An 8,631-nucleotide genomic window follows, 5' to 3' on the forward strand; every position below is an offset into this window, starting at 1 on the left:
GCGAACTTCTGCCGTCTATTCTACCAGAAATCTTCTAAAGCTCACCTCTGGTCTGTCGAAACTGCGTTGCATTCAAGTCTCATTGAAAGCTTTTAGCGCCCCTACAATAACCCCCGGCTGATTTCTGCACGCCAAATATTGGTACTTGTTGCTCTACAAGAAACCCGATGGTTTGATGCCAAAAGCTGCAAAATTAAACGCGAATGCGGTAAAAATGGCAATAAATTTCCCAGTTTGGCAGCCCACATACTCAACACTGCGCTGGCGTTGCCATCTCCTAGGGTTTTAGTAATGCCACTAAAGAAGTCGAACGATTTGGTGATCGGCTGATCAAGCTTGCCATTATATCGGCTAATCAAACTATTCACTTCTTCATTACATACGCTCCACAGACAGATTAGATTCTCATGATACTGAGAAAGATGCCTTTTGGAAACTGAACCGACTCGGCTTGTGAAAGGAAAAGAAAAAGGTGGGGGACATGATCTGCGGAAATGAACGTCTCATCATAGGCTCAAAGCTCTTATTGTATAAGACAATGATCTTGTCAGCCCTTATGTATTCCTCGGAGGCCTGGGTCCATGGGAAAAAAATTGCGAACTCTTGGCCGCGTTCGAGAGATGAATCCTCAGAAGAATTTTTGGTTCCCTACATAGCCTACATAGCGGCGAAATCTATGAGTGATACCAAGACCGTCTAGTTGTGGACCCCGTATGGATGGAAAAAGCCTATAAGGGCAATATCTATGGTTGAAAAAGAAGACGAGGCAGACCGTACCTGAGATGGAATGATGACGTAGGTCAGGACGCCAGACAATTTTTAGGGATATCGTATTGGTGGACCTCGGCGCAGAACGAGGATGTCTGGAGTTCAGTACTAAGGTAAGCTTAGACCGGATACCGGCGGCTGCGCCGTTGATCATGATGGATTAAAATGGGTGTAACAGAATAAATAACGTGCACGAGTCATTAAATCGACGAGGATACGACCGATAAAAAGTAAAACGACGACGAAATACAAACCCATTTGATCCACTCCTCCATGATATAGATTAAGGTGTGGCATTCGGTTGGTCATCGTATCTACCATTTCTCAGGTTTCCGGGCAACCCTTGTTGATATCTTTGTTAGGAGGGAAGAAAGGAGCTTTTGAACCTGTTTTGTTCAGATAAATTGATTATAATTAGTTAATTCTGAACGACAAAATGAAAGCTGTAAAAATGTTAATGAATAAAAATTTTAGTCCAAGTGGAAAAATCCTTTCAGCTCTTGGGGATTCGCCTGCATGAATCGTTTTCTAGGAAATTAGACAAAAATTGAGAGTTTATACAGAACAAAACAACGAACCTAATTGGATTTACAAATTTCTTGTGAAAATTTCGCTCAGATTTGCTCTTTCTGTCCTCGGCACGTGATTACTTTAAAGTCCTTTCCATGTGTAATGCCGGTATCTGTACCTCTCATTTCAACAGTTTAATATTTTTCTGAGGTCAAATGTTAATGTCGATGTGTCACCCGTGTATGAAGGACTCTGATAAATACATAAAATTTCAGTTGTAATTTGATAACGCTATTTTAAACATTAAGTGGATACTCATAATTGACTGAGTAACGAACTTTCGAATTATCAAATTTTTTTTGGATGGACTTAAATGGGTAGATTTTTTTCCAATCATTTATGACCATCTACAATTTTGTTTTTGAATCGATGCAAATGCGTTGGTAGATTTTGAATCAGTTACTTTTCTTAAAGGGGTAGGTTAATGGTCGGTTAAGATTTTATGGTTAAAAATCACATTTTACTTTTTAAATGCGTTTTTCTCGAAACTGCATGTTGAAAATCTGCTGCCACCATAGCCCAAAATCTATCCCACAAAATTCTTTGGAATTTTCAGGACTTATTCTACGGTCTGCAAACTAGGATAATTGCGATTTATTCAGTAGTTTTTTCTTTATTCATTAAAGATGCCTTGAAAAAACACCAAAATTTATAAAAAAAAAGTTTAACAAGGCACCAAATATTTAGCTTTCAATATTTTTTAATAATTCTAGTTTGCGGACTGCAGTTGAGTCTGCATGTTAAAACGCCGTGTACTTTTTTTCTTTAAGATGATCATAGCGCCTTCTAGCGTGGCAGCAAAAAAAGATGGGTGTACAAGTTGCTCTGTATTTTAATAATGGACTATGTTACTGGGCTGGAAAAATTAGTACCCATGCTCAATATATTAATAAATATATGATAAATTCGTAATTGTGCCTTTATCCAGTTCATAAAAAAAAATTTCTAAACAAGTCGGGAAACCGGAAGCTAGACCCTTCAGGTATGAAAGGTTTTGTGTATTTCTTTTATAAAGAGATTTGAGTGTGCATTTGTCCCATTAGCATGTAGCATGTAAAATATGCATATATTATGTGAAAATAGCCACTTTCAAGTGATATTGACATTCATAGTCTTGAATTTGCAGAAGAGCGACAATTTTGACCTAGTATAACTTTGTTAGTGATATTGCGATTTTCACCAAATTTGGCAGGATCATGCTCCATACTGTAGCCTACATTGTCGCATTTGTGATTCTAGGGTGAACTTAAGGTGGGTTTTCCTGTCAATTACTAAAAATTATAGTTATATACTATTATTAACTTTATTTGAACAGGTATCGGTATGGAGGGTATTTCGGAGCCTAGGCACTATATAGTGGCAGCCCCCTGATTTTTTTCAGACTTTTGGGTTTGGTAGTTCCTGAGAATGGGTTCGTTAAAAGAATGACCACTTTCAACCCCCCGCACTCCCCGCCTTTTCAACAAAAGTCAAAACTAAGACCGGCATCGAAAAGTACTAACCGAGACCTTTAATTTGATATCCCACATGACTATATTTGATGAAAAAAATATTTACACCCCCCTTTTGCATGTATGGGGACCCTCTCTTCAATTCGTCGTAAAAGGATGTAACTCACTATGTGCATGAGCGTTCACAGTTCCCACCTTTCTACCAAATACGGTGTCAATCGCTATAACCGTCTCTGAGAAAAATGCGTGTGACGGACAGACAGACAGACAGACGGACAGACAGACAGACAGACGCACAGACCTGTGAGGAGTTGCCAGATCTCCCATCAGGCGCGACCCCAGGTGGCGGATAGGGGCATACCTATTGATGTGTAAATATGTGTTCATGCACTTTTCTTTTCTGACTGTGTATGGGCTAGTGTTTGCTCATCTCTGGTGCGTGGACCAAAATGGCTATGGGAAGGATACCCAGAACATAAAACCACCATGGAAGACGAGAGAAGGAGTAAACTTACGGTGCAGGGGCTCGGAACCCCAGTACCGGCGGCTTTTGGGAGTGAGCAAGCGGGCTCCCGGTCGTCGATATCCCTCGACCGCAGTGCCTCGGTGGTGGACAACTTGGCCACCTTGGCATATAATGTTACAAGTGATTTGGATCTGGAGAAGGAAGTGTTCAAGCGAAGTACGACCTTACCGAGAACACCAGTAGCAAGAACAACCAAGGATGAACTGAAGATGGATCGTTGGACGACAAAAACTGTAACAACACCCACAGCATATGTTCAAGATGCGCGACAGCAAGAGGTGCTCCAGGAACAAGATAAGGATCCATTCAAAAGAAGCTCATCAACTTTGAGATCTCCACCAATGCTAAAGGCGATGAAGGAAAAAGTACAGGCAAGATCAATAACTGGCAAAAGTGAAACAGCGTATAAAAGGAGTAACCCTGTCGGGGCTTATAAGGAGCGGAGTCCCGATCCGGAGGAATTACCCTTCACCCAGCTTGGGGCAAAGATAGTTGAGCTGTCCGAGTTTATCAAGGACAAGCACAACGTGCACCAAGCCATAAAGAATATGGTGAGGGCCATTAGAGTCCTCTATAATAGATCACAGATGGAGGAGAAGAATAATAACAACACGCCGAACCCCGCTGTGCCAACAGTATCACAAGCGACCCAAGTGACGCCTAACCGTACTACCATCGAATCCCAGCGAAATAAGCGAGTACGTGAAAAAGAGGGGGATCCTTTAAATAATCAGCAGGCGCCTAAGAGAAAAAAAGGCGGACAGGACATCCTGAAAACCAACACCAACAGTTCAGAAGGAGGAAAGCATACAGCGAATCTAGGAAACTCGACCAGCGTTGCGAAGCCTAAGACCAGCGAAAACGATGGATGGACTAAAGTAACCAACAAAAAAGCGAAACGAAAAGCAAAAGTGCGAACTCGTCCAGATGCAATTGTTATCTCCAGTAAGGGCAATCTGTCCTACGCGGAGATACTCAAAAAGGTCAAAGCTGATCCCGACCTAAAAGATCTGAGCGGAAATGTTAACAGAATCCGAAGAACCCAGAAAGGGGATCTCATGTTCGAGCTGAAAAGATCCAGCGGTGGCAAAACTGATGACTTTCGCACTCAAGTGAAAAACTCACTTGGGGAGAATGCCGCAGTGCGTGCCCAAAAACATGAGATCTATATACAATGTAAGGATCTCGATGAAGTTACATCGAAAGGAGAAATTTGTACTGCTCTGAAGGAGCAATTCAAGTTGAAAGAACTTACAGAGGAGTCTGTTGTCGGTCTACGGAAAGCCTATGGTGGTACTCAAACGGCCACCATACGAGTGCCAGCGGAGGCAGCGCAGATGTTGTTAGCTGCCGGAAGGGTTCGGATTGGATGGGTTGTTTGCCGTTTAAGGGAGCAAACTTCACTAAAGAGGTGCTTTAAATGCCTCATGTTTGGGCACTTCGCGAAGGCATGCACCAGCAACATTGATCGGTCCGATCGATGCAGAAGGTGTGGGGAGAAAGGCCATATTGCCAGAGAGTGCAATAGGGACCCCAAATGCCTATTGTGCGTAGCCAAAGAGGGACAGGATAACCGGCACATTGCCGGAAGTGCCAAATGTCCGGAATTTAGGAAGGCGCTCACTGCAATGAGAAAATGAGGTTTATTCAAATAAACCTCAATCATTGCAGGGTCGCTCAGGATTTACTTGAGCAGACCACGTTCGAATCTAAGATGGAGGTTGCCATCATAAGTGAACCGTACAGAAACCGCCACGGTGGCGTATGGGTCACAGATTCGACTGGTGGAGCGGCGATATGGGCTTGTGGTCGACAAGCCATACAATGTACTGCAAGTCAGGTAGCCAGTGGCTTTGTGTGGGCGAAAATAAGTGGTGTATATGTATACAGCTGCTACGCCCCCCCAAGTTTGACACTGCCTGAATTCGAGCAAATGCTTGATAATCTTGTTCTCGACGCAAGGGGACGAAGTCCAAAGGTGATTGCTGGTGATTTCAATGCTTGGGCCCTAGAGTGGGGTAGCAGAGAATCAAATGCTAAGGGGCGCAGTCTATTAGAGGCTTTTGCGCAGCTGGACATGGTTTTGGCTAACGAAGGTGCCGTAAACACCTTTCAGAAAGGGGGGTCAGGGTCGGTTGTAGACCTGACCTTTATCAGCCCTGCGCTGGCGCGTGGTATGTCCTGGTGCGTCAGCGAACGCTACACCCACAGCGATCACCAGGCAATCTTCTTTGAGACATGTGTCGAGCCACAGGGCAAAGAGCTATCATGCCCGAAACCGAAAAAGGTTTCAGGCTGGTCTGCAAAATCTTTGGATGAGCAGAGCTTCTTAGAGGTGTGGTTAGATCAACCTGACATAGCGGGCGCCTCTACGGAAAGAGCCGTCCATCTGGCTCAATGCATCGCCAAAGCATGTGACGCGTCTATGCCTAGGAGGTGCTCATTCCCCAGTAGAAGACCAAACTACTGGTGGAATGATGAACTGACCGGTCTTCGATCAGCCTGCCACCGAGCCAGAAGAGCGGCTCAGAGGGCGGTAGGTAGAGTCGATCAGGGGCAGAAAGAGTGCGCCTATAAGGCAGCCCGCAAAACCCTGAAACTCGCCATCCAACGAAGCAAGACAAAATGCTTTAAGGAGCTCTGTTCAGAAGCGGACATCAACCCGTGGGGGAGTGCTTATAGAATAGTGATGGGACGATTCAGAGGCCGCTCCTCTCCGCAGATCACGTGTCCCACCCTCTTGCTGAAAATCATCCAGGGGTTATTACCCCAGCAAGAGGAGAGCACCGACACATTCCAACCACCTCTGAATGTGACGGCAATTCCTCCAGTCACCAGAGACGAGCTGCTGGAGATCTGCAGCAGAATAGGAGACAATAAAGCGCCGGGCCTGGACGGAGTGCCGAATAAGGCCCTTAAGCTTGCCGTGAAATCCAGGCCGGACATGTTCGCTGAGCTGTTTGAAGCGTGCATGTCCGAAGGAATATTTCCGGCGGCTTGGAAGCGACAGAAGTTGGTACTTCTGCCTAAGCCTGGTAAACCTCCAGGTCAACCATCGTCATACCGACCCATATGTCTTTTGGACACAGTAGGGAAAATGTTAGAGCGGGTTATCTATAATAGATTACTCCCGGTTGTTGAGGGCCTAGGCGGCCTTTCAGATCGGCAGTATGGGTTCCGAAAAGCCAGATCAACCATTGATGCCATCAAATTGGTTACTGGCTTGGCCGAAGATGCAATTCACGGAAAGGGTAGTACCAGCAAATATTGCGTGGTAGTAACCCTGGACGTGAAAAATGCATTCAATTCGGCCAATTGGAATCTAATACGCAAATCCCTAGCGAAGATTGGTATTCCCGCCTATCTCGCTGCTATCGTCGATAGTTACTTAACTGAAAGGAGGCTATGGTATGACACTGATGACGGACCGCAGGAGTACGTTGTTTCCGCCGGTGTCCCACAGGGCTCCGTATTGGGCCCACTACTGTGGAACATCATGTACAACGATGTACTTAATCTTCCCCTTCCGGAGGAAGCCACAGTGGTGGGTTACGCTGACGACATTGCACTGGTTGTCGTCGCAAAGGATCTTGAAGATGCTGAGTTATACTCAAGCGAGGCAATCAGTGCTGTCAAATGCTGGTTGGAGAGCTCTGGTTTGACGCTTGCGGAGGAAAAAACAGAAGCGGTCCTCATCACGAAGCGCCGGAAGAGAAATTACGCCTGTGTTAGAATCGGGAATCATATCATCACTTCCAAGCCGACCATCAAATACTTGGGGGTGGTGATAGACAGGAAGCTCAGCTATAAGCAACACTTACAGTATATTTGTGATAAATCATCCACTGCTAGTATGGCCCTGGCGAGGATGATGCCGAATGTGGGAGGGCCACGGCATACCTCTAGGTTGCTTATAGCCTGGGTGGTGACGATCATGCTCTATGCGACCCCAGTTTGGAGGGAGGCGTTGTGGATGTCAGGGAATGCTACCAAACTGAGTTCAGTCTACAGGAGGACAGCCTTGAGGGTATGCTCTGCCTTCAGGACTGTCTCAGATGATGCAGCATTCGTCATCTCTGGAATGATGCCGATTGACATCTTGGCAGATGAGATGGCGAATATATACAATGCAAAGCCAACCTCTTCCTCATCGCGGACAAAGAACGCTGAGAGGGAGAGATCCATAAATAGATGGCAAGAGCGATGGGAACGCTCGGGAAAGGGCCGGTGGACGCACAGGCTCATTCCTGCCATCAAGGAGTGGTTGGAGAGACGACACGGTGAGATTAATTATAATCTCACCCAGTTTCTCACGGGACACGGAGGATATCTCCAATACCTTCACAGGTTTAAATTGGAGACCTCACCCGATTGTCCAAATTGCAATGGAGTCCCAGAGGACCCAGAGCATGTATTCTTCCACTGTCCGAGATTTGTGGAAGAAAGGAGGAAGCTAGAGGAGACTCTAGGAGAGGTGCTGGTACCAGAAAATCTGGTACCGAAAATGCTAGCACATCAAAAGAATTGGGATGCGGTCAACTCCATGATCGCATCTATTCAAGATAAATTGCGAAAGGCAGAGGAAAGGAGAAAAGCGCGGTCACGTGCGCCGCGTATAGAAGAAAGGTGACAAAGCTAGAGTGAGCTGACTCCGCCCCGTGATGTAATACCTTATGGTGGTTCCGCGGGGCAGGGAGGGAGTCGGGGGTGGTTTTAGTGGGTAAAAATCCCACACGCTGGTGTGTCCAGACCAGTGTCTTTTGAAGATTTCCACCTCCTCAAAAAAAAAAAAAAAAAAAAAAAAAAAAAAAAAAAGACAGACGCACAGACAGACAGACAGTAAACCTTAAAAAGACGACCTTGGCACGGGATGACCCTCTTAAAGCCTTCATGCTCGTGCAGAAGAGCACTTTGAAGACGGAAAGGGAATAGGATCCACTGATAACTGAAATATCCCACAATTCAACAGAAAACTATTAGTGGATAGAAGTCAGAATGGCCAAAAAATACTAAGGTATGGTTGCTATTCAGTTCTTAGTGGAGTATATTGCATCATGCCTGTGCGCCATTGTTCACACCCTGGAATTTCCGAGATGTCTGCACTGTTCTGCGCCAAGCGCTCTTGGAGTGACGCGACCCATTAAAAAGCCTCGGCGCCCAAGATGTTCTTCGTTTGAAACGGTATCAGGACAGCGTCCTCCGATGGTACTTTGCAGACAAGTGTTGACGAAGGCTTTGGAGCTTTTGAGTAACAATTGGGGTTATTTAGGAACATAAAAGGAATACTAGAAACTTCATATATGTTGGTGTTTATCT

Source organism: Hermetia illucens, chromosome 2 (assembly GCF_905115235.1).
Source record: "Hermetia illucens chromosome 2, iHerIll2.2.curated.20191125, whole genome shotgun sequence".
In the NCBI taxonomy this organism is placed as follows: domain Eukaryota; kingdom Metazoa; phylum Arthropoda; class Insecta; order Diptera; family Stratiomyidae; genus Hermetia; species Hermetia illucens.